Below are 27,622 nucleotides of genomic sequence, written 5' to 3' on the forward strand. Positions count from 1 at the left end.
AACGTGAAGTGCCTTCTGGCCAAAACCAAACACTAACAAACAAAATTTAGCAACCCTCTACTGGCCATCTCTCCCATCCCTCACAGTCAAGTAGAATTTGCTGGTTCTATTTGATCCTCTCTTTAGACCATCCAAATCAAGCTCTGTCTAACTCCCCTTCTACTTTCTGCCCTCATACTCCACTCAAACTACTCTGGCAAAAGTCATTATACCCGCTAAGCTCTCTTCATTGTCTTCTTACGCTAAGGTTCGGCCGCAGTATAGTACTTCTTGACCACACCCTCCCTTAAATTCTCCTTTTGGCTGGTTTTCCTGGCAACATCTCTTCCTTGGTTTTTCTTCCATACCTCTGGTCATACCTTCTCAGTCTCATCTGCAGACTCCTCTCCTACTGCTAGCCTCTAAACTGCCAACGGTTCTCAGGTCTCCACGCTGAACTCATACACAGAAGTGGCTTCAACTACACCTCCATGTTAATGACTCCAAACCAGAGATCAGCTACACGTGAACTGCAGAGGAAGGGAGTAGGATTTGGAGACAGGCGGACTTGGGATTGCATCCTAGCTCTTCTACTTACTAGCATGTGACTTTGGGCAAGTTTTACTTAACTTTTGGGTAAGTTTTTGTATCTCACCCTCATTCATTGCTAGTAGAAATGTAAAATGGTACAGTCACTTTGGAAATGAGCTAGGCAGCTCCCCCAAAACTTAAACATAGAGTTACCATATGATCTAGCAAATTCATTCCTAGGTACATACCCAAGAGAACTGAAAAATGTTCATAACTACTATTCATAATTTCTGCAAAGTGAAAACAACCCGAATGTCTATCAATCAATAAATGGATAAACAAAATGAAGTATCTCCATACAATGGAATATTATTTAACAATAAAAAGGAACTAGGTACTGATACATTCTACAATATAGATGAACCTTGAAAACGTTATGCTAAGTGAAACAGGCCAGACACAGAAGGCCACATATTGTACAACTCCATTTATAGAAAATATCTAGAATAGGCAAATTTATAGCAACAGAAAGGAGATTAGTGGTTGCCAGGCACTGAGGGAAGGCAGGAATGGGGAGTAACTGCAGTGGGTTCACCGTTTCTTTTGGAGTGATAAAATTGCTATCCAATTTGGAGAACCTTGTGAATACACTAAATACCACTGAACTGTGCATTTATTTTATTTATTTATTTTTTGAGATGGAGTCTTGCTCTGTCGCCAGGCTGGAGTGCAGTGGCGTGATCTTGGCTCACTACAACCTCTGCCTCCTGGGTTCAAGCGATTCTTCTGCCTTAGCCTCCCAAGTAGTTGGGAATTACAGGTGCGTGCCACCACGCCCAGCTAATTTTTGTATTTTTAGTAGAGATGAGGTTTCACGGTGTTGGCCAGGCTGGTCTTGAACTCCTGACCTCAGGTGGTCTGCCTGCCTCGGTCTCCCACAGTGCTAGGATTACAGGCATGAGTCACCATGCCCAGCCTGAAGTGTGCACTTTGAAGGGGTAGGTTCCAATGGTATATAAACTATGTCTCAATGAAATAGTTTTAATTAATTAAAGGATATGTGGGAATGTAAAATGGTACAGTCACTTTGGAAATGAGTTAGGCAGAATATAAAGGACATAAAGAATATGTCCTCACTTTTTTTTTTTTTTTTTTTTTTTGAAACAGAGTCTTGCTCCATTGCTCAGGTTGGAGTGTAGTGGCACCATCTCGGCTCACTACAACCTCCGCCTCCCAGGTTCAAGTGATTCTCCTGCCTCAGCCTCCTGAGTAGCTGGAATTACAGGCATGTGCCACCATGCCCGGCTACTTTTTGTATTTTTATTAGAGATGGGGTTTCACCATGTTTGCCAGGCTGGTCTCAAACTCCTGATCTCGTGACCTGCCTGCCTCGGCCTCCCAAAGTGCTCGGATTACAGGCATGAGCCACGGCACCCACCCGCTTCTCCCTTTTTTAACCTGCTGTATCTCGTATATTTTCTTCCTTGGTCTGTGGCTCAACCTGCCTCCCAGTATTCCATGCCAGAAACTTGGGACTCACCCTAGATTTCCTAGCACCCTCTTTTGCCATCCCTCATGCCCGAGTCTGATCACCTACCTCTCAGTTGTCTCTTCTTCTCCCCCACTGCCCTTCATCTCCACCACCTCTCCTGGGTTCAAGCTGTTGTCCCGTTTCCCCTGGCCCACCACAATGTGTCACTCCTCAGACTTCCAGATGGGTTCTCACTTCCTGTTTATCTCCCCTCTCTCCTGGGGCCAAATCAATCTTTCCAAATTATCAGAGTGATTGCGGAACTCCTCTCTCCAAAATTCTTCCACAGTTTCCTGTGGTCTTACACAAATAGAAAGTCCTTTCCACGGCATACAAAGCCTGCCCCTGCATTCCCTCCTTCCTCTTTCCTCTCTTTACTCCAGCACACGTGATACTGCTGTGAAAGGGAGCTCCGGTTTCACAGACCCCATGCTTTGCACACATTGTTTCTTTATTCTTCTGAATGTCTCTCCTCTCCCAATACTTACGCTTGGCAATCCCCTACTCACTTTTCCAGAAATCTCCTCCTCCCTCCTCACCCTTCCAGGTAGATTTTGGCACTCAGCATACTGACTTCCTTTAGCTTTGTAAAATTTATGTTACTGAATGGTTCTGTTGGTCTCTCCACCGGCTTAAGAACAAAACTGTATTTTTTCTAGCCCCTAGCCCAGAAGTATGCCTGATATCTTTATAGGACTACCTTTCTCTGCCATCATATTCTTCTGACATGGTCTCTAAACTTCAAATTGGTTTCTTTAATTTTCTTCTCTAATCTTATCTTCTCTTTTTTTTTTTTTTTGGATTTGATATTTTAATGCGGCATATAATTCTCTGAGTATAGCTCAAGGCATAGGTGATTTGACCCAAATCAGTTGACCCTTACAAGTGATTTGGGTCAAATCATTTATGTAAATATTTCAGAGTTTTTAAATGCCGAGATTTTGCTACTTAATTAACATTGTGCACTGAGACACCAAAAACGGGTTTTTGTTTTGTTTTGTTTTGAGACAGGGTCTCACTCCACTGCCCAGGCTGGAGTGCAGTGGCGTGATCTTGGCACACTGCAACCTCCACCTCCTGGGTTCAAGCAGTTCTCCCACCTCATCACCTTTCGAGTGGCTGGGACCACACGTGCGCACCACCACACCCAGCTAATTTTTGTATTTTTGGTAGAGATGGGGTTTCACCATGTTGCCCAGGCTGGTCTCGAACTCCTGAGCTCAGGCAATCCACCCACCTCGGCCTCCCAAAGTGCTGAGATTGAGCCACCACGCCTGGCCAAAAACTGGGGTTTCAATCACTATATAGAGTGAGGATTAGATGTCTGGACAAGGCCAGGGAGATAGGTGGTTTGCCTTAGGGAGGGACTCACTGTTCAGTATAGGGCTAGGAGGAATCTTAGGAGGGGAACAGAGGTCAGAAATGGGAGGGGGTTGGAGATGAGCCTAACCTTATTCTTATCTTGATGTTTTATTATTGAATATGTTTATTCCTTTTATATTAACAGGCCCATAATGCAATTTCAAGATATGCTTTCCAATTTTTAGTATTACAGATTGTTAAAGAGAATAAAATTACAGTGAATACTTCTCCAGTCACTTTCTTATCTGTTGAATAAACACTTATTTCTGTGCCAGACACTGTGATTAACACCATGGCAGAGGTACAAGTATATGTCAGGCACAGAATGTGATCTCGGAGGCTTGAGGATCTAGAGAGGGGGCACACATGGACAGAAGTTACGATCCAGGGCATTATGAAAGAGTTGTGAGAGAGGTAAAAACAAGGTGACTCACGGAACCGAGCTGTGCCTGGCCACACAAGCAGGGATGCACTGGGCAGGGAGCAGAAGGAGAACGCTGCACACAGAGAAAATGGCACTGAAGAAGGCAGGGAGGCACGGAAAAGCAGGAATGCTCACAGGATGGTGAGGTCTTCAAGTTGGGATTAAAGCATATATTTGTTCATTCTTTCACTCAAAACCATTTTGGGCCAGGCACGGTGGCTCGCGCCTGTAATCCCAGCACTTTGGGAGGCTGAGGCAGGCGGATCACGAGGTCAGGAGTTTGAGACCAGCCTGACCAATATGGTGAAACTCTGTCTGTACTAAAAATACAAAATAAGCTGGGCGTGATGGCGCATGCCTGTAATCCCAGCTACTCAGGAGACTGAGGCAGGAGAATCGCTTGAACCTGGAAGGCAGAAGTTACAATGAGCCAAGATCGTGCCATTGCACTCCAGCCTGGGCGACACGGTGAGACACTGCCTCAAAAAAAAAAAAAAAAAAAAAATTCATTTTGAAGGAGAGAGGGACTATCATGTTCTGAACATCATAACTAAAGCTTCTGTGAGAGCCCATGTGACATAACTCACCATAGCCCTTCCTTGCGGGCCTTACACATTGTACTCGTTCTTTAATGAGTTCTTCTGTCATGAAATGAGAACTAGTTTAGAACTAGGTTAAGAGCCTGGACTCTACAGCCAGACCACTGGGATCAAATTCAACTCTTGAACTTTTTAACTGTGTGGTTTGGGGGCAAGTTATTTAATTTACTGTGTGTCTGTATCTTTATCTCTATGATAGAATAATACTGATGTCTGTGTTGTAGAGTTGTTATGAGAACTAAATAAGTTAATAATAGATAAAGTGCTTATTAACTGGCACATGGTAAGCCTTCAATGAGTGTTAGCTGCTGTTATTATTATCTTGGTAAGGGACCAAAAGCTGCCCTCTACCTAGGGATGCAATGATTCCTATTTCTGTCACTCCTCTCAAATTCATAAGCCACATATATATTACTTACATATACCCATTTTGCAAAGAAAGGAAGGAAAGAAGGAAGGAAGAGAGGAAAGAAGGACTGGAGAAAGGAAGGGGGAAAAGGCAGTGTAGGCTAGAAATTTGTGTCACGAAATGAGAACTAGTTTTAAATCCCATTTCTGCTATGACTTAATCCGTATTTTCTTAAATGAAAATTCTATAATATGCTTCTTACTCTGTATTATTCATTATTTTGGTAGGTTAAAATTAGCTATCTCTGGGCATACCACCCAAACCATTCAATGATATCTTTATTGATCAATTTACTATCTAATTTTTAAGAGGTATTTATTAAGCACACACAGAAAGTACTCAAGGGCATACAAAGACACATATCTTCCCACAAAGAGGTTAAAGAGCAGGAGATTTCAGTAGATACATTTAGAAATGTCAGTAATAGACCAATGAATCTTGAATGTGATCCAAATCTGGAGATTGCATTTATTCTTCTGTGGAATGAAAATAAATGCATGTCATGTTATTAATGTCCCTAAAACAATTTGGGGGAGTGGATAGTACACAAAAACATTTCCACCGGAAGTTTTGCTAACAGATCTACTAGTCATAATAAGGATGCTGAAGAGTTGAAATAGTAAGTGAAACCACGCTAGGACTAAAATTAAAAAGAGAACCTCATCAGCTTCTGTGGTAATTTGTGGGGATTTCACAAGTCTGCAAGTTCACAGTTTTAGACCCTTGCCAATCTTTATCTCACCACAATATCTCATTTCTACTGGCTTCCTTTCAAACTTTGTTTCTAATCTCTAGGTCAGGAAACGGGGCATATATATGTTTATTTGATTATCGTAGCACCCTTTAACTATTAATCATGCAAAACTTGAAAGTATTCACCAAGCATTTAGGTAAAAAGATACTTCTCTACTACTAAATGTAACACAAACTATTTTATTATTTATTGAAACAAAAATACAAATTAAAATGTACAAATCTGACAGTAACTTATTACTACGTACTTGAATTGGGAGAAAAAGAAAAAAGCTACCATTAAAAAATCAATGAGTAGGAAAAAAATGCTGAAATATCTAAAGCTGTATCTACACTTGAAATGTCAAGAAATACTCAAGACCCAAAACGTATCGCTTTCATGCATCTAAAGCAATGTGATGGGAGTACAGGTTTGTTTTTTTGTTTGTTTTGTTTTGTTTTTGAGATAGGGTCTCACTCTGTCACCCAGGCTAGAGCGAAATGGTGCAATCTTGGCTCACTGCAACCTCTGCCTCCTGGATTCAAGTGATTCTCCCATCTCAGCCCCCTGAGTAGCTGGGACTACAAGCATGCGCCTCCACACCTTGCTAATTTTTGTATTTTTTGGTAGAGACAGGGTTTCACCATGTTGTCCAGGCTGGTCTTGAACTCCTGACCTCAAGTGAACCACCCACCTCAGCCTCCCAAAGTGCTGGGATTACAGGTGTGAGCCACTGTGCCCAGCCCAAACATTTATTTTTTGACAACTAGAAAATTCCTCATGTCATCTAGATATATCCATATCTCCATATCTTTGTTGTAACATAGGTCCTATCTGAATCATTCTAATGAATTGTTTATTAAGGACCATATTCACAGCAAGATGACTACAGATGCCATAAGCCTGACATCAGCAATATCTCACTTCAATGTGCTATGGATCCTAAAAAAATCACGCATTCCATATTAACCCAAGAACTCTGGCTCTGATGCTTCAGGAATGAAATGCAAGAGCAGAGTTCCTGTCCACACGCTATAAACATTGTCCTCAAATGCCTTGCTTTTTAAACTTTTTTCTCTTTATCTGATAAAGCCTATTTAAAGACATACAAATAATGAACCACGAATCTTTGTACTTTCTCCAAATCGAAGATGGTGCAAGCTAATAAGTTCCACCTCACTCAGCATCTACAGGTTATAAACAGATTTAGCCCTTAGATGTATGTTTTTTGTTAGGCCCATACAGGATTGGCTCTCACAGAGTTTCAAAAATTTTGAATTAATTGTGAAAATTTACAAATCTGAACCTTTACTTTAAAAATCCAGTTTTCTAGATTCTTGTGGAAAAACTGGTTCTGCTAATTTTAGGGCTGCATCTCCATGAGGCGACATTTGGATGGAGCTGAGCAGCAACTGACTGACTCCCAGTTCCCCAAAGTCCCTCCTACCTTCTGCTGTCTCCCCAAATTGAGACCAAGTGACATTACCATTTACCATCCCATTAAGTGCCTTTTCTCTTTTAGTAGATTTAAGAGGAAAGTGAACTATCACTTGTTCCAAACAGAAATAATTGTTTTCTTTTTTTAAGAGACGAGGGCTCATTATGTTTCCCAGACTGGTCTCAAATTTCTGGGCTCAAGCAATCCTTCTGCCTCAGCCTCCCAAAGTGCTGGGATTACGAGCACGAGGCACCATGTCTTGTCCAGAATTTTTCTTATTCCTAATTAGTTTCACTCATTACATCATTATAATATCTTCCTGGTCCTGTAAACCAGGGGTCCCCAACCCCTGGGCCATGGCGTGGTCCATGGCCTGTTAGGAACCGGCAGGCCATGGCAGGAGGTAAATGCGGGTGAGGGAATATTACTGCCTGAGCCCTCCCTCCTATCAGATGAGCTGCGGCATTAGATTCTCAAAGGACCTCAAACCCTACTGTGAACTACACATACAAAGGATCTAGGCTGTGTGCTCCTTATGAAACTCTAATTACTGCCTGATGATCTGAGGTGGAACAGTTTCATCCCCAAACCATCTTCCCAACCCCGACCGCCTGCCCCGTCCATCAAAAAATATTCTTCCACAAAATCAGTCTCTTGTGCCAAAAAGTTAGGGATTGCCGCCGTAGACATCTGCACTTACAAGTGCTAGCTCAGGCTCACTGGGCTGCCTACTGACACCACAGATGCAAAAGCTAAGGAGGATCTTTCAAAGTGCAGATCTTTGGAATGTTACTGTTTGTGGACTGGACAAGGAAGAATGACAAGACAGTTACTATGCTTACTTAAGCCTTCTGACATATGTTTACTCAAAACGTAATTTCAAATTGCAAGACAAATTTCACCTCTTGCCTGAACAAGAAAGTAAATTCGGAGATTTCTGCAGCATTTGTCAAGCTTTGTTATTCTAATTTTTTTTTGTTATTTATTTCCACTTGTAATATCCTCTACATGTCTAGATTGCCTTCAAGTTTTAGAGTTTCCTCAGATTTCTGGTTTATTCTTTTATATTAATAGAAAAAGTTATCATAATCAGCAAAATAGGCAGTCATTAACGTTTTCTAAAGAGCAGGGGACTGGGTGCCAATGCCCCCTCAGTACTTTACTTTGTAAACATTTAGAGAAACTAGAATGTACATTGGGCTACCTGAAAAAAAAATATGTACCTGTTCCTGCTTAGAGGCAAACATTTTCAGATTCCACACACTATAGTGAGTATATAGTTCCACTCTCTCCCACTTCCTCTCCAGGTCGGTTTGGATTTGTTGACTACAACAAGTCACAGCTTACTTTTCCATGTCAGACTCAAGGAAATCATAGATATTCATCACTGTAGACCCTTCAGGATAATTTCCTGTAGGATAATTTCTAGCCCTTAGAATGAGTCACTTGTATAATTAGAGACTATACAAGTTGAACTGGTACTCTACTTTTGTTGTTGTTTGTTACTCTAAAAAGAAAAACCAGAAACCAGGGAAGGGTTATTTACTGGTCAGTGCAGCTGTGAGCCTTGGTGTCTAAGCACCTGGTTTCATCATCTTGGTCATTCATGTCTTCTGATAGTGTTTTTAGTCTACACAGAGAAAACCGTAGCTCCAATAGAGAAAGAAGTTGTGCTAGTAGGCGACACGGAATATTTCCACTTTTTAAGGTGATTTTTTACTTAGTTGCCAGTTTAACTACCTCATGCTATAAAGGAGAGCCCCAAGGCCAAAATGATAAGGTGATTTGCCTAAGTTGTAAATGGTGAGTTCATGAAAGAAAGGAAAATATTCCATCATAGTGAACTTCTATAGAATCCAGATTCATACTGAGGCCTCTAAGACATAAAAAGTATATAAGGCAGTAGGCTGATTTTGAACTAATGCACTTGCTTTAAAAACATCTGGGTTTTCTGACACAAAGTCACCCTTTGGCCATTCTGATATGGAGAAATGAAACAGCTATATGCTATCATCAGTCATGGAATTTCTGCTCACTGGTCTGATTTCAAGGGAACCTATTTTTTTTAATTTTGTAAAGATTATTGTGGTCATCTCTCCTAGTCAAAGCCTTTCTTTTAAAGTCAGCAGTCTGGTCTAAAACAATAGCAGGGATTTCAATAAAAAGCTCTAATCCCTGGCTGTTGGGTGCCGGGCATCTGAAGCAGGTCTGGATGTCTGTGAGATGGGTGAAGGTGACTTGGTAGAGGTGAGCTTGAGAAGGTGGAGTCTGGGAACTCTAAATGGGTCTTGGCACAAACCATTGGTTCTCTGGCTCCAACACTTGGGTCCTGACACTGTTCATTTACTCCTATCACATTGAATCCCACAGATTTTTCTGGTTTCTTTTAGCCACTCAAACCTTGGCTTCTCTTTTTAACTATTCCAGAAAAGACTTTCAAGTGCTCCTCTGCACAGTCCAAACTCACTCTGACAGCACCAGTAGGGACTCTGCCCCTGCTCTCCCAGGTGTTGGACCAGCTAGTCTGCATACTGCAGCTCTCACTGTCGTTGTCCCCAAATTCTACCCACATCAGACAATGGCAGCTTTCTCAAGAGGGATAGGGATGGGGTAAGTGGATTTGTCTGGAGCAAATGCTTCCCACATATCAGTTGTTTAGGGCTCAGGTGGCTCCAATCTTAGCCGTGCGGAGATACTTGCCTACTTTACTAAATGGATGATTGTGTCTAGGAGGATGCATGCCTCTTATTAAATGCTTAAAAGGAAATTCAAAGAGGCCCCTTGGTTCTAGTAGACAACCAGCCCAGTGAAATGAACACCTAAAGAAGAGGTACACACTCAGCATGATGGCACATCATCCTTCTGGGTGACCTTCATACTTCACCCTGTCACTGCGGACTCATGAAGCCTGGGCAGAGCGAGCCAGGTGTGATACTACTGGCTGACCTGCTTCGGTGTACCAAGGCTCTCATACACCTCCCCAGAACATTCACTCACTGGAACATTCCCCTCCCCATCCTGGTCCCTCCATGGATCGGTAAGCGTGAGCACAGCTACATTACAGGCCAGGGCAGCTTCCAGGATAGAGACCTGTCTTAGCCCAAGCTGGTATAACAAAAAACCATAGACTGGATGGCTTAAACAACAGAAATTTATTTCTCATAGCTCTGGAGGCTGAGAAGCCCCTGGTGAGGACTCTCTTTCTGGCTTGCAGATGGCCACCTTCTTCCTGTATTCTCACATGGCAGAGGGAGAGAAGTCTGGTGTCCCTTCCTCTTATAAGGACACCAGCCCTATCAGAGATTACAGCCCCACTCTTGTGACTTTGTTTAACTGTAATTACCTCCTTATAGGCTCTTCTTCAAATATAGTCACACTGGGGGTTAGAGCTTTAACATGTGGATGCTGGGGGCACAAAATTCAGTCCACATCTAGGCTGCCAACCAACGATCGGAGATCTGTACAACCCTGAAATCATACACAGAATTTTGTGTATTTGTGTCCATGGGCTTCTTTCTAGGGTAAAGGCCCATAGCCTTCCTTGGGGGCTCGAAGGGGGTCTGTAATAAAAGTTTCATAATCTCTACTCAAACACACAAAGGCCAATTGCCCCAGAGGATTTCTGAAGAAGACAAAGGGAAATCAGTATTCTTGAGGTTCTACCACTCAATGTTATTTTTTATTACCTTAAAGCAAATGAACTTGCCCAATGCAAAAGGGGAGGAAAAATAACTTCACCTCCTGATTCTCACCATCAGCTGTTTGGAGTCACAAAAATTTAAGATACTGAAGTTTTCATCTCCTCCCAAGATTCCATGAGCAACCTCAGACTGAACATTCAATTCTGAAAACAGGTTTTCTCTTTTGCAGAAGTACCTATGATCCTGTCCAGGTCTAGATCTACTACTCCTGACTCCTGCCCATGAAGTTGCCTCCTTCTCCACTTTGTTCACCCCCGTTACCCTTCAGCACCTTGGCCAGATGCCAGAAAGTCCATTGTGCTCTAGCCTAGGCCTCAGCCAGGGGCTACTGTGCTGTGCTGTCCACCATCCTCACCTGGCACCTCTCAGTGCAGGGCAGCTAAGAGATGGCTACAAGGCTGCATAAACAATTATATAATTCTAGCCACATCACAAAAACACTATCCAATGGTAGCTTTCAAATAAGACTTATAACAATGAGGACTGTTGATATTTTGTTGGCTCACAAACAACAGGAGTTTGGACGCAAATGCAATGTAGTCCTCAGACTAAGGAAATTGATAATGCATGCGATCTCTACACCATCTTGTGTGCAATTCTGTATGTAGTTAGTGTCTTTCTCCACAGGATATTAAAAAGCAATTACCTTTGTCCTTTAAAATGCTTTGGCAAGTAATAGCATTATTTCTATGTTATGAATAAATAAGTTGGAATACAAAAAGATTAAGTATTAATACATTTCCAATTGATTAATCAATCTACCCGTCAACCAATAAGCAGTTATTAAATAGTATCTTGTTTCTTTTTTGTTCTGGGTGACACTTAAGTGTTACTTTTTTTATTTTTATTTTTTTTGAGACAGAGTCTCGCTCTGTTGCCCAGGCTGGAGTAGAGTGGCACGATCTCGGCTCACTGCAACCTCTGCCTCCCAGGTTCAAGTGAGTCTCCTGCCTCAGCCCCCCAAATAGCTGAGACTATAGGCAATGCACCACCACGCCCAGTTAATTTTTGTATTTTTAGTAGAGATGAGGTTTCCCCATGTTGGCCAGGCTGGTCTCAAGCTCCTGGCCTCAAGCAATCCACCTGCCTCGGCCTCCCAAAGCTCTGGGATTACAGGTATGAACCACCTGCCTAGTCTAAGTGTTATCTTTTAATATAATAAAAGTGTAACTCTGACAACAAAAGCAGCTAACTCTTACCCTGTCACAGAAAAAAACAATGTGTCTGTTTTAGGCCCAGTATCCAAATCTATCCAAATCATTCTTTGCTGGCTAAACAAATATATCTCTACCTTCCAGACATTATGCCAGGGCCTGGGTATCCAGCAGTGAATTAAACAGGCCAGGTGAGAAACTATGTGTGAATCTTGAGTTGCAGTTACATATACAAATTGGAACTCCAGGGAAAGATCTGAGATGGAATTTACAATTGGGAGTTATCACCAGGTGAGCAGCATTTAGCGCCATGGCAATGGTTCAGATTGCTCAGGGAGCAAGTATGAAGAGGCAGGACTAGAGGACCCACTCTTAAGCCTTGGGCTTTGCAACATGTAGAGGTCAGAGAGGGGAGGAGAAGCAGCAAAGCATCTTGAGGAGCTCCTGTCAGAGAAAGAGAAGGAAAACTTAAAAGCACGCTGTGCCATGAGGCCAGGGATAGAATGGAAGCTGAAGCTGTCAATCATGTTGAATGCTACTGCGAAGTTAAATAAGAGGAGAAGGGGAAATTATCTGCTTTTTAAAAATTTAATACAAGAAGGTCACTGGTGACCTTGACAAAGGTAGTTTTACAGAACTGTGGGCAGAGGCTAAGTTGGTGTGAGTGCGAGAGTAAATGAGAAGCAAAGAAACAAAGATAACGTGTGTAGAATATGAGCGCAACAAGTTTGTTTAGAATTGCAGTGAAGAGAATTTGGCAGAGGTTGTGGCAAGCAAAGGATATTTTTATAAGATGAGAGTTACTGAAGCACACCTATGCACTGATGAGGAGAATCTAGCAGAGGAAGCTGAAAACTCAGAAGGAAGAGAAGATAACCAAAGGGAAGCGGATGGGTTCCAGTTACAATATGAAAGAAGGAAGAAAAAGAACGTGGTTACAAACATGGCTAATAGTTAGTAAGGGGAACATGAGAAAGAATCTCACAAATCAGAGATATATAGTCATCAGATTGGCAGCAAGGGTGTAACAGATCAGCCTGCTCTGATGCCTTCAGTTCTCTTTTCCTGAGTTTTTGAAGATGAAAAAAGCCAGAAACAGAGAAATGAACTTCCCAAGTCCCAGGATCAACTGTCCCATGACTTATGACCTAAAGATCCTTTGTTCTGTCCTAATCAGCAATGTGTCAGCTGGGAGCAGTGGCTCACACCTGTAATCCCAGCACTTTGGGAGGCTGAGGCAGGAGGAGTGCTTGAGCTCACAAGTTCAAGAGCAGCCTGGCCAACATTGTGAAACCCCCTTCTTTACAAATGATAACAAAAATTAGTCAGGTGTGGTGGTGCCTGCCTGTAGTCCCAGGTACTTGGGAGGCAGAGGTTACAGTGAGCCAAGATTGCACCACTGCACTCCAGCCTGGGTAACAGAGCCAGAGGTCGCAAAAACAAAACAAAAACAAAAACAAAAACAAAACAGAAACAACAATGTGTCCCTCATTGCTTTGAATATTTTCCTGCTGGCTAAATATCAGTATCCTTGCCTGCCAACATTTGATCTTTTGGACACCAAAGAGTGCTGTCAGCCTGTGTTGTGAACCACTCAACGTGGCTTTTCATTCTGAAGGACTGGCCATTTGACATCTCATTTCCACCCTGACGCTGATGCAGCAGTATTTCTGCAAGTGTATTAGGCCATCGCCACTTACTGCTCAGCAGCAGACAAGCAAAAATGTTGCATGTAACTCATCTAAAGTGTCTTTGAAGGAGTGTTTGAGTGAGATTTTTAATTGTTTCACATAGATCGGGATTTCTCAACCTTGGTACTATTGACATATTTGGTTGGATAATTCATTGTCATGCAGGGCTGTCATGAGCATTTTGGGATGTTTAGCAGCATCCTTGGTCTCTACTCACTAGATGCCAGTAATACTCCACCGCCACTCCCAGTGGAGACTACCAAAAATGTCCCAAGACATTGCCAAATGTCCTTTGGAAGGCAAAATCACTCTCAGTTGAGAACCACTGATATAGACTGATACCATAACATCAAAATGGAAACCAAAAAAAGTCAATCAAACCCCTAAAATCTTTTCTAGTATCAGAATGTCTGTTTCTTGTGTAGGCAAATGCCTGGCTGTTTGACTGAGTTTTTCAGTTTCCATATGAATACTCGATGTCTTCATCAACAAAAAACATTTAAATGAACATGTCTTTTAGACATCATTTCAACTTGATTTTTAATTCTTGAACCAATCAGCAAGATTTAACATGTCAGAATTTGACATAATTGAGAACATTTTAAAGCTTTCTAGGTCCAAATGGATCCCCCCGCCTGACTAACTGGCGGATTTTGGCCCTTGTTTTATTCCTGTGTTAATCATTTTCAGTTGTGTTTTATTTTTGCTTTTTGTCATAAGCTGCTTTAATCCTCTTCTGGAGGAAGTCAGCAGGTAAATGTGAACACAGGCATTTTTTCTTCCATTGTGTATAGAGAGTTATTTCTTGTCAGAGAATTTTACCCCCTTTCCAACGGCCCAACTCCTCGGTCCCATTGAGCCTTGAGCAATCTCACAATGACTTGATATAGAAGGCATTACCTTTTTACTAATAAAGCATCTTCTGTGTTCTATTATTACTATTCAGAGTTGTCAGAGGTAAGGAGTGATGCTCAATGAGAAACTATTAGAAGTAATTTGTTCTAGTACAAAATCTGTCAGTTACTGGCAAAAAGCTTGCATTTTTAGGTGTCAGTTTCTTTACATTCAAATTCAACTAACATTTATTGAGAGGAACGTGTTTTGCCAGGACAATACTTGATAGTTACTCAAAGGCTGTTTTGTAGTAGAATGTGGCTGCTCTGTATGGCAACAACTTTTGAAAATCAAGAGATTCTCAGTTTCTTGCTTTCATAAATAATCAAGTAAAAATCAACTATGAATTGTGTTAATCTTTCTTGAATCACGGCTTTTCCCATTGAGAAAATAAATGTATAAGTTTAATCTCTCTTGTGTAAAGTATAAATTCTGCAATAACAAACTATAGTTGGTAATATACACATATACATGATAAAATGTTTAGGAATGAAGTGTACTGCTGTCTGCAACTATGTTGCCTGGGTTGTTCTCAAATTCAGGAGCTCAAGTGATCCTCCTGCTTCAGCCTCTCAAAGCACTAGAATTACAAGCATGAGCCACCATGGCTGGCTTTAATGGCTTTCTTAAGGTGGAGCAATCAGAATTATTCTAAATGCTCTGAGTCTCAAAGTTCTGTTGTTGTTTTCTTGAGATGGAGTCTCACTATGTCACCCAAACTGGCTTCAAACTTCTGGGCTCCAGCAATCCTCCTGCCTCAGCCTTCCAAGTAGCTAGGACTACAGGTGAAAATCTCAAAGTTTTGTTTGAGGGTAGTAGGAAGATATTTTTTTTTTGTTTCCTATAGTCTCTGTATAATGCTGAACCAGGCTAACTGCTTTTCAAGGAATCCTTTCCCTATAAGGCTAATGGCATATTCATATGCTGATTATTCAAATTAAAACCTCCAAAACTTCTTTAACTCCCTCCTTTTCTGCATACCCAAATACAATTAATCTCAAGAACTATCAACTTTACCTTTTAAACATTTTGAAAATTCTTCCATCCTCTCTATTATCATTGTCTTGGTTCAAACCTATCTTTGGAGTCTTCTTTTGGTCTTTGGTATTTTTCTTTCTCTGATCTGTCCTCCTTATTGCCTTCAGAGATTTTTTTCCAGAATGTAAATGTACTCATGTCATCCCTCTACTTGACAAACTACAATAATAGTTAAGAATTATTATTAATTATTTTGGATGTCTGAATGACATTGTGAACTTTTTAAGAGAACTTATCTTTTAGAAACACATACTAAAATATTTACAGATGGAATGATGAAATATCTGGGATTTACTTCAAAGCTAATATGGGAAGAGGAGAGCATCAGTAGGGATATAAATTAAATAAGAATGACCATGAATTGAAAATTGTTAAAGTTAGATAATAAATGGGGGTTAATTATACTATTTTGTCTATTTTTATATATGGTTGAAATGTGCCATAATAAAAGAATTCTTTTAACTCTAAACAGTTCTTGAAAATACTGATACGTTTCAGAAGGGCAAACACTACTGTTAACCACCTGGAACCACCTTATCTTTGCTCCTTTTCTCCCCTCCATCCTCCACCATGTACTACTCTATGACTCAGCTCTATCAAGTTACATGTTATTTCTGGAACACACTCTTTCAAATATAGTCTTTTTCTTCTTGAACAATGACTTTTGATCCTTTTATACCCAGCTTAAATGTCACCAACCCGAGGGAATCATCCCTGATTCATCCTGATACAGTTAATTATCTCCTCTCTCTGAATTCCCACAGAACATTTTGGAAACATCCGCTTTTACAGAAATACGTTTGTGTATTGTAAGATGATTATTGTTACCTTTTAAAAATATTGATCTATTTAACTAAACAGTAAAATCCTATGGGATAAATTCTGTATTCTTCATGTTTGTGCAATATGCAGCACAAAAGCATATGCTTAGAAATACCAAGTGAGGCCAGGTGCAGTGGCTCACGCCTGTAATCTCAACACTTTGGGAGGCCAAGGCAGGCAGATCACTTGAGGTCAGGAGGTCAGGAGTTCAAGACCAGCCTGGCCAACATGGCAAAACCCCATCTCTACTAAAACAAAATACAAAAATTAGCTGGGTGTGGTGGTGGGCACCTGTAATCCCAGTTACTCAGGAGGTGGAGGCAGGAGAATCACTTGAACTAGGAGGCAGAGGTAGCAGTGAGCCGAGATTGTGCCACTATATCCCAGACTAGGTGACAGAGTGAGATTCTGTCTCTCAAAAAAAAATTTAAAAAAAAAAAGAAATACCAAGTGAATCATCTTGTATGAAAATATATTCTGGATTTTGTCCCTTACTTTTGTTACCTAAATGTAAATCCTGGATTCTACTAGACTGTATTTCCTGAAGTTTGGTTGAGGAAAATTTCTAAAACTGGTGATTAAAGCTCAAAACAATTTCCCAAATATATTAGCCTCTCATCCACAAGTTAGATGTGAGATGGTATTCCAAATAGTTGCAGAATTTTATGCATGACACATGTCTCAGTCATCTTTGTAGCTGAAAAAGACAAACCTTCAATTCTTACATAATAAATCCACCATCATTGGCTTAAGTCAACCAAAGTTCCCGCAAATTCCAAAGAGAGGTTGAAAGCAATATTCCTTCTAAAAACATAAAGAATTAAAATGCATGAGATGTTTTACACTGGTTCTGCTTCAAGGTCTGCTTGGCCCTTTTATCTATCTGTAATCATGGCCCCAAGAAACATTTCATGGGAATGAATATGATTGTCCCTCTTGGTGCCAATATTATGTCACTTCTCGTAAAAACCAAATACATTTGCAAACTGTCACTGCTAGTTAATCAGCTAGTCCAACAGTCAAGATCTTTTCCATACCTGTCACCATCTGAGATAGTATAATGATTTTTGAGTGTTGCCAAAGGCTTAGCTCTGCAGTAGCACCCTGCCAAAGATACAGAGCAGCACAGTTGAGAGAACACCTCAATAATAAAAACTGAATGTGTTCTGGGTAGAAGCTAAAAAGAGACTGCAGGGTGCAATTACAAATCCAGAGTCCAGGGATATTTCTTTGTCCTACAGCATCCTTCTAATATAAATGGGTATGTAATAGGCATGACATGACATAATATCAATTGACATCATAATGTCAATTGACAAGGACAGCAGAATCCCAACTCCACAGAATGGCTTCCCTTTTCATAGAGTTTTGTTGTTGTTGTTGTTATTGTTTTGAGATGGAGTTTCACTCTCGTTGCCCAGGCTAGAGTGCAATGGCACAATCTCGGCTCATCGCAACCTCTACCTCCCGGGTTCAAGCGATTCTCCTGCCTCAGCCTCCTAGTAGCTGGGATTATAGGCATGCACCACCACACCTGGCTAATTTTGTATTTTTAGTAGAGATGGGGTTTCTCCTTGTTGGTCAGGCTGGTCTCAAACTCCCGACCTCAGGTGATCCGCCCGCCTCAGCCTTCCAAAGTGCTGGGATTACAGGCGTGAGCCACCACACCCGGCCGAGCCAAGGGTATCAGCTTTAACATAGACACAGTGAGAGACAATGTGATTGGATGAAAAAGGCACCTACTTTGTTTCCAGGCAGACTAGGACTAGACTCTTACTCACTGACTTGTGACCTTCTACAAAGTATATGACTTCTCTAAAACTTATTTTTCTCTTCTGCAAGAGTGCTAATGCTGTCTACCTCTGAGTGATGTGAAAATAAATGTTGCTTTATTTCCTCTCTCAATAGCAGACACAATTTAAATGCCTACAAGAGAAGGAAAGTAGAAAGACAGGAATTCATTTCAGAATCAAGAGTGACTGGGGAGAGAAATGGATTACAGAGAAATCTCCAGCACCACCATTCAGACTGTGCACTGTCCTTGCCATCAAAAAATAATGATCTCTAAAACATCCTGTCAACTCAGACGATTTTGAACGGCAAGCATTCCATGCATAAATGGAATACTTTCTACTTTTAAAAAACAGAACTGAAAGCTGAGCAGAATTCAAAGTTCAGTCAAATTGAACTCATGGTATGAGTTTTCCAGAACCAAATATGGAGATTATACCCAATTCTTATTTAAAACTGTTTAAAAATTCTTGAGTAGTTTATGAGCTCCAGAAATCTATATTAACTTGAGACTTGAAGAGATTCATCCCCGATAGTCAGTTGTTAGAGTGTGGACAGAAAAGGACATTTCTTCTTTACTCCTTTCATTCCAGGTTAGGGAGTTCTGTAACACCAACCCACCTGTGCACATTCCTAGGAAAGAATTCCTCCTGGTGTCTTCCCAAAGTTCATTTATGTAAAAGACTCCAAAGAAACTTGGTTCAGCCAAATTTGAATTGCTGGATGGAGGGGAAATTTTTACTTTCTCAAAACAAAACAGAGAAGTGACTAAGCCAAATTTTTTTTTTTTAATGGAGTCTGATTCCATCACAGATTGATCATCTCTTTGCCTGAGTTCTTCCACAGCTTGTCACTACTCCTTTTGGTCAATTCATTAACTATTAAGGTCTCTAGCATAGTACAAACACCCCAAATGGGAAAAGGACAAGCAATTAAAACTGCATACACACAATCAAATGCAGTTGTCTGTGATTTTTGAAATGATTCAACAATAGAAAAGTAGTGACTAGGCCAGGCACAGTGGCTCACACCTGTAATCCCAGCACTTTGGGAGGCCGAGGCAGGCGGATCACTTGACGTCAGGAATTCAAGACCAGCCTGGTCAACATGGCAAAACCCCATCTCTACTAAAAATACAAAAATTAGCCAGGCGTGGTGGTACGTGCCTATAGTGGCAGCTACTCAGGAGGCTGAGGCAGGAGAATCGCTTGAACCTGGGAAATGGAGGTGGCAGTGAGCTGAGATTGTGCCACTGCACTCCCGCCTGGGTGACAGAGTGAGAATCTGTCTCAAAAAATAAAAATAAATAAATAAATAAATAAATAGTGGCTAAAACATGCTTCTGGGATTAGATATGAATTTAATTTTTTTCCATATTATTTTCCCTACATTATTAGTTTTCCGTCAAAGTTGCACTTGGAACATATTAAGAGTTGAAACTCTGAGAACGCTTACAATACTTTAGCAAATCAATGGCATAATGATCTTTCCAAGGGGCTTAGAACCTACTGTGGGGTGGAGATCAAACCACCTAAACCAACAAAGATAAGGCAGCATTTGACAAATAGAGAAGACTTCAGAAAATAAAATTACCAATCTATTCAAATAGAAACTTAAAAGATGGGATATCTACAACCACAGAAATCATTTATACATTGAGTTGAATTCTCCATTTACAATAGGGGCATCAAGGTTTCTATTACCCCACATTCTACAGACTACAATCCAGGAAGGTATACTTCCAACTTACTATTTCATATTCTTTTTTTAAAAATCATAGTTGTTCCCTTTTGTCCTCTTGAAAGGTGAAGAAAATTCTGATTATCACAGTAATCACTAAAGAAAAATGCTCTTTGAGTCAGCTCAGACATTAAATGTTTTTCAGGGTATTTTTTAATTCAAAGAAGGCTACCTTTCACATTCATACTCAGAAAAAGTTACTTTAGAAAGAAACTCTATAATAGAGACTCTTGTCACAAAGCTGTCCACATGTTTTTCCCCTACCTCTAAGCCCTGGCCATTACAACATGCACTGTAAAATCATCAGGCAACATGAACTGCCATTTTCATGACCTTGCCAACATTCGGATGATGCTGTCATACAATGAACTGAATGGCCATATTGGGAAACTGACAGATAGTGAAACATCTCCATTATTCAAGCAACTTAAGACTCTCTCAGTTGTGGGCAGATAATCATGCAGAGGGAAATGATCACAATGGACACTATTCATGGTGTTTAGAGTATATTATACCTCCACAGGAATAAAGGTGCTGTACCCAGGCAGAACTTTCAAGAATGCTGATGGTTTTGTTGGGCAAGGAGAGTGCACACTGAAGAGCAGACTGCAGTTTTCATATCACAGGAAACAACCAAATTGTCTCTCAAAGCTGAATGTTACATCATGCCATAGTTGGTATAACTCCAACTTGACCACATGAGTCTTCAAGACAGAAAAATGATCACTAAGTTCCTTTAAAAATAGTACCCTAAGCTAGCCAGGCACAGTGGCTCACGCCTATAATCCCAGCACTTTGGGAAGCCAAGGCGGGTAGGATCACCTGAGGTCAGGAGTTTGAGACCAGCCTGGCCAACATGGTGAAACCCTGTCTCTATTAAAAATACAAAAATTAACTGGGTGTGGTGGCGCACACCTGTAGTCCCAGCTACTCAGGAGGCTGAGGCAAGAGAATCGCTTGAACTTGGGAGGCGGAGGTTGCAGTGAGCCAAGATCGTCCCACTGCCCTCTAGCCTAGGTGACAGAGGTGGGACTCCATCTGAAAAAAAACAAAAAAAATTATCCTAAGCAAATACTGTGTCTGCCGACTAAGCTGACCCTGTTTCCAAAGTCAAATGTCCATAGGCTTTGGAAATATCATGAGTGGCATGTCGCAAATTGGTCATCCATTCACTCTTTGCCTATCAGAAGAGAATACAAATTACACAACTTTTTACCACCAAAGATAACTCCACAGATTATGTAAGTGCATGGTCATGAAATAGTTGAAATTGGTCTTTTTCTGAAAGATGGCATAACTAACAGAAAAAGCTTGGCACTTGGAGTCAGTAGACAGGAGATACAGTTGAGCTCTGACAGTTACTTTTCCCATGACCATAGACAAGTCACTCATTTTCTCTTGTCCTCTGTTTCCTCTTGGAAAACAATGGTGATGATACCCTCCCTTTTTCATGGGATTATGTCAAGGTGCAAGAAAGTGCCTTATGCCAGTATATATAAATGCAGAGGTTCATCTTCTCAATACCAAAGATGTGTTCAAAGATCAAAGCACAGTGACTCTACACACTACAGATTCTGAAGCTATAATAATCACTTGAAACAGCAAAAAAATCCAAAGACTTCAAATCCCATAGAGCAGTGGGAATATGACACTGGATCTGTTAACTCCAGAGACAGTGAGAAATCAATATCAAAGGAAAGGGAGATTCAAGAAAGTTAATTTTTTGGAAGCAGATGTCTTAGAAACACATAAGCAGGCAAAAATGAAGAAATAAAATAGGCATTGTATCCCAGAATTTGTTTCCGTATTGTAAAAGGCCCCCCAAAACGCATCAAGCATTTTATTTTCTTTCAAACGAGCTCCAGAGTATGACCTGTGGACTCTGTCGTGATTCTGAGTCCACTTCACATGTACCCATATGACACCCCTGTACAATGCCAATTTCTATGGAAGTGAGCAATTCCTAGCAAGGACTGGAGGCAATTCCCAGGGGTTGTGGCCTAGCAAACCACATCACTGACTACTACTGAGTTGGGCTTAGTTTTAGAGGCAGGAGGCAGGTGGGATTAAAGATTAAAAATTCCTCTTTCATAAATAGCTTGATCTTCAAAATGTGCAATCTTGTCAGAATGACCTTGCAGAAACATTGATAACTTTCTCAGAGATATCCACACATGGCATACTTGTGCTTGATTTTCCTCCTGATTATTCAAAGGTCCCCTGCTGATTATGTACTACCTGGTACTCTTTCCCATTATCTCCAACCCTAATTTTGACACTTAACCTAAAGTGGAGGAATGCGGGCAGCAAGCGACATTTTTAAAAGGATTCAGGAGGAGGCAGGTTTCTTAAGGGCTCTGCATGTCTGATGACCCAGAAAATCCACAGGTTCATGGCCCACCCATGAGACCGCCAGAATTTTAGATATGCAACTGGTGTGCAGAGAAGTGTGACTCAGGGTAAATGGCAGGTGCAGGCAGCGGAGAAGAGCACACCACTCCTCCCTCCCTCCTGCCAGCTAGTCCCCTGCCCTGTGACCCACCCCCTACACCCACAGCTCAAAAAAATGGAGCAGAGTGGCAGAGTGCATGGTTTCTATTCATCAGCAACCTACTCAGACAACCAACCTTCCAGGCTGAGCACAGGGAACGGGTCTGATAATAGCTTTATCAACACTAAGCCAGCCATTTGGGGTGGGGCATGGGCGGAGTGGCTGTCTTCCAAAGGAAAGGAGTGACAGGAAAAATGGAGGGAAAGGCCAGAAGGGGCATGGGAGCCGTGTGCTGGAGGTTAATAACAAAGTTCCCAGTTGCTGTTCTTACCAACATCAGGACCGTCACTGAACTATTTTCAAAGAGAAAAACATGCCACCAGCCAGTGATCCTATAGAGCTTGGGCTTGGACTGTCCCAGGGGGAAACCTAGCCCTTCCTGTCATGGAGAGCTCGAAGAGGCCATAACACACATTGTGTGTGTAATCATATTGTGCTGGAAATACTCTCATTTGCATGTTGTGAGTTTTTAAATTTAAATGTGTGGGATTCCACTTTTATTTTTTAATGTCTACAGGTTCTACAGTCAGATCCAGGTGTCCCTCCTGTCTGTGTTACGTATGGTCAAGTAACTAAGGGGTTTCTGAACCTCGGTTTCCTATCTATAAAACTGGAATAATAATATATAGCATATAGAGTTATTGTGAGGAGACTATGAAAATAAATACACTTGTTTAGCACATCATTTGGCATAGTAGGTGCACAATAAATGTAAGGGATTGTTATTAGCATTGAAATTATTATGGTAATAGTCGTAGAAGCCTCGAGCTGTCTCTTCTGGCTCTGCACTGTGACTTCAATAAATTTGCTACAGTTTCCTCATCTTTGAAATGAAAGAGTTAAATTGCACATTCTGTCATTCCTATCCAGGTCAAAACATCTTTGAGTCAATGGATGTGCTATCTGCAAGTAAAATCATTATTTTTTACTATTTTGCTATTAATATTTTGAAAAGTCAGGGTATCATGGGTTTTTCAAAAGAGTCTGTTGGCTCTCAAAAATATAGCAGTTGGATAATTCAACTGCTCCCATTTAGACCTTCCATTTTATTATGGGAGGCTCGATGATTCCAGAGACACAGTTTCACCAGAGGGTTCTCTTCCACTATCAACCTATGGAAGAAATGAAACTATACCAGGAACAAACTCCCTAAAGAATGACTCAGGAGGACCCCCCTCCCCCAGCAGTCAGACAGGGAAGTCACAGACCACATGGCCACCGGCTGACCCAAGGACCTCACACAAATGCCATACCGAGGAACAGAGAAGACGTTGGGACTATTTTTCCTCATTGGCCACTCTAGGTTTTGTGGATTCTTCTACATTTTAAGGAAAAGAAGGTGGAGAACTTCTCAATGTCAGGCTAGCCATTTGTTTAGACAAGGCATCTGAAAGTGCTTCCATCAGAGAACATTGGTTGGTGTGGTACTCAAGACCCACTGTGTTAAGGGAAACTCGACCACAGAAGTGGCGTGCCCTGGGTCAATTTTAATCCATTCTCCACAAACAACAAGGGGCGGTAAAGGTGGGGAGAGAATAGTGTCCCCTCATGGCAGGGGGCAGAGGGTGAAAGAAAATCGTGTAACTTGAGCCTGTTTGAGAATCCATTTGTCACACGAGGAAACAAGCGCACTCCAGGTTGTCCTAGGCTTATCACAAGCAAAACAACTATTTGGTGAGACTTCAAATAAAAACAGCCCCTCTCTACCTGCCCTCCTCAAGGTCCATGCTATCTCCAGAAACAGGAACCTGTTTGGTTATCTCCCTGCAGCCTCTGATTCAAAGACCTGTCACTTTGAGAGGTTTACGTCATCAGTTTAGAGCTCTGCCCTCTCTCTTTTCCCCTTTTGCCTTTCCTCTGAAGCATTCTGTCTGGTGACTACCAAGGAAGGACAAAAGTCGCTGAACAACAGCTCAGTTCCAGCATGGTGCCTGCTTTGCTGCTCTCCCAAGAGCAAGCGCCATTACTGCTGAATGAACCTGAGAAAGAGCCGGTCCTCTCTGTAATTTGGATGCCAGGCCTCCCAGAGTTAATCATCAGCTGCAGGCAGCACTTTCCCAACCAGGTCATAAACAAGGAAGAAACAGCCCGAGCATCACGAAAACACTAAAATAAGGAAGACCGGGGCAACTGAACATTTAAAAGTAATGAAGGTGAATTAGCTTGTTGGGGGGGAAATAAAGTAGCTATAAAATACAGCTTTCAATTAGTTGGAAACCATGCAAGAAATCTAAGTATGATTTCTAATGTGAATCTAAATATTATTGTGTCAATCTTCTATACTGCAGACAGTTCTACACAGTTAAATGAGATATTCTCAAAAATTGCATAGGAAAAGCCAAATCAGCCATACAACAAGTTCACAAGTTATTTTAAACAAGTATGTTTTCAGGTTTCAGTGGTAGAAACAGATTAAAATCAAATCTAGTCATCAACTCACTTCAATGAAGTCTCTACTTCATAACCTGAATCTTGGCTTTGAACCTAAACACCATGGACCAGAAAAATTCCAAACACTGGGAAACAAACTCGCTGTTTCCTAGACAGGAGTGAAGCCACATGCCCCGTTCATCCTCAAAGTTACAAGATACCATTGCCGAAAATAACAGGTTCTGAAAAAGGGCTGTGAAAACACCAATGGCTGTTAACAGGTACAAATAAAATATCTCCTCCTATCGTGCCAGAGGGAAACCACAATCAAAATAATAAGTTTTTGGTGGCTTGCAACACACACACGTACACACACACATGGAGAGAGAATGAAAGAGAGAGAGAGAGAGGAAAGTTCTCTAGTTACTTACTGGGGTGGTTTTGTCGTGGTGGTATTTTTCACATCAGCACTCTGCCTGTCCAGCTGCCAAGTGCCGGAGCACGCCGAGAGCAGCTGTTTCCTTCAGGCTGGGGCTCTGAGTCTTAACCAGTCACATGTACCTCCTGATAAATACCGCCCGCCACCGTGCCAGGAGGTCAGAAACTGAAGATCATTCTTCTCCTCACTTGCAAACCACCTCATAACCCCTAAGTTGGCTCGGCCATCTCATAAGCATGCAGAGCAGGACATTCCACAATTTGTTTTCCTTTAGTGACAAAAGCCAAACAGCTGATAAGTCACACTGGAGGGCAGGTCACTGCAAGTGGAAAGTTAAATGTGTTTGCGTGTGTGTGTGTGTGCAGGGCGGGCGACTGGCAGGCTCCATGCCCTCTCATTTCACTGAAGTTTTCACTGGGGCTCTCCAACAGCAAGAGAAAGGATCACCAACTCACACAGCAGGTGGAAGTTACTCTGTGTTAACCCCGGAGTACAACTGTTTGGTTTCGTTTTCTCAGAATTCCAGGCTCCAGTTTGTTAGACCAGCCACAAGCCTGACTAAGTGGCTGGTGCTGGGGAAGGCAGACCCTCACTCATCATCTAAGAATGCTTAGGTTGGACTTCAAAGGCTGGGGCTGCTAAGCCAAGGGACTCTGAGGAGCAAATATGGGAGGGGTTAATGAAAACTATCAAAGGCAGCTTTATCAGAAGAGCTGGAAGAGCTCGTGGAAGTTATTTCAGGTGGCTTTAGACCAAACTTCCGCATTGTTATCTGTTGAATTGCCTCGAACAGTTGAGATTATCAGTGAGTGTGAATGCAAACAGAAATTATCACCAAGTCGACAACGCACTTTACAGACGCGCTGCTGCCCCCTTTGGTGTGCTGGGAACTTGGAGCAAACTGCCGTTTTCTGTGCTGCTCGCAAACATGACAAACCATCCCTGATGTTTCGTTGAATTCATATGTCTCACCTGAGCTGATGTTCCTACCCTTCCCTTTTCATCCTCCCTTCCAAGGAAAGCCCTTGAAGTATCTGACTTTGTATAGTGTCTGACCTTGGATGTCTGACTTCTTGCTATAGTAAGGGTGACACTTCCCCCAATCAGTGTCTGAGCCCGCCCTTCAGGTATGACATACAGGCAGCCTATTTGGCAAAGTGAACAGCCAGAAAAGACGGTTGAAGTCCCCCAGGGGATTTCTGAACCATAACGAGCCTGTTAAACTATTAACCCTGATTTTTAATACATAATATCTTACTCAATGTAAGAGCCTGTGTGAGTAATCTTTTATATTTAGGCTTTGTCTCATAATAATTTACAGTGTTAATCAAACCAGAAATTTCCCTCCATACAGAGGATACAGCGTTTTCTAGAATAACAGAAAAAGACAAAAACCCTCGGTCTCAGTAATTTGTTGTCAACTTGTGAGAGCCCAAAGAGCAAATGGGAAAATTTTGTAAGCACCAAAACAAATCCCTTTCTCAGCATTTAAAGTTAGGAATAGAAATAAACTTCAGATATAAAAATGCAGTGTACTAAAATACACATTTCCTTCACAGGCATTTTTGTTTATGTGTTGATGTGACAATCTTCAATTAGAAACAGAAAAAGAGGCCTACTGAGGATTTGAAACATTATTTTGATTTACTTATCCACTTGTATTTACGGTAATAGGAACTTTTGTGATCTGATGGCATCCATCAATCACTTTGTTTACAATTGACTGGGTTAATTATTCTGATGATTCATTGCATGCCACATAGTTAAAGAAAGAGAGACTTCTAGAAACTCCTCAATGCCCAACAGAGACAACAGCCTCAGGAAAGGTAAGTAGTATTAGTCCATTCTTGCATTGCTATAAATACCTGAGACTGGGTAATCTATAAAGAAAAGAGTTTAATTGGCTCGCAGTTCTGCAGGCTATGCAGGAAGCATGATACTGGCATCTGCTCGGCTTCTGGGGAGGCCTCATGAAACTGACAATCATGGTGGAAGGCAAAGTGGGAGCAGATGAGCCACATGGCCAGAGCAAGAGCAAGACAGAGAGGGGGCACTTTTAAATGACCAGCGCTTACCAGAACTCACTCACTATCGGTTGGGCGTGGTGGCTCATGCCTATAATCCCAGCACTTTGGGAGGCCGAGAAGGGTGAATCACCTGAGGTCAGGAGTTCGAGACCAGCCTGGCCAACATGGCAAAACCCTGTCTCTACTAAAAATACAAAAATTAGCCGGGCATGGTGGCATGCTTGAGCCTGGGAGGCAGAGGTTGCAGTGAGCCAAGATCAAGAGTGCACCACTGCACTGCACTCCAGCCTGGGCAACAGAGTGAGACAGACAGAAAGAAAGAAAGAGAGAGAGAGAGAGAGAGAGAAAGAAAGAGACATAGACAGAGAGAGAGAGAAGGAAGGAAGGAAGGAAAGGAA

At 41.6% G+C, this 27,622-nt stretch overlaps 1 protein-coding gene across 9 annotated transcripts in view; it reads right to left on the minus strand.

The window, feature by feature from the left end:
* The window catches only part of RASGRP3 (RAS guanyl releasing protein 3), a 129,159-nt gene that overhangs the window by 62,217 nt on the left and 39,320 nt on the right, over positions 1-27,622 (minus strand). For 2 of the 9 annotated variants that reach the window (XM_050754959.1, XM_050754963.1), the window contains exon 1: positions 25,190-27,610. The exons of the other annotated variants lie outside the window; for them this stretch is intronic. The gene's annotated coding sequence lies outside the window, so the exon portion shown is untranslated. Of the gene's footprint in view, positions 1-25,189; positions 27,611-27,622 lie in introns of those variants that run through there. 9 annotated transcript variants of the gene reach the window in all.

The sequence above is a fragment of the Macaca thibetana genome, chromosome 13, assembly GCF_024542745.1.
Source record: "Macaca thibetana thibetana isolate TM-01 chromosome 13, ASM2454274v1, whole genome shotgun sequence".
NCBI classification, from domain to species: domain Eukaryota; kingdom Metazoa; phylum Chordata; class Mammalia; order Primates; family Cercopithecidae; genus Macaca; species Macaca thibetana.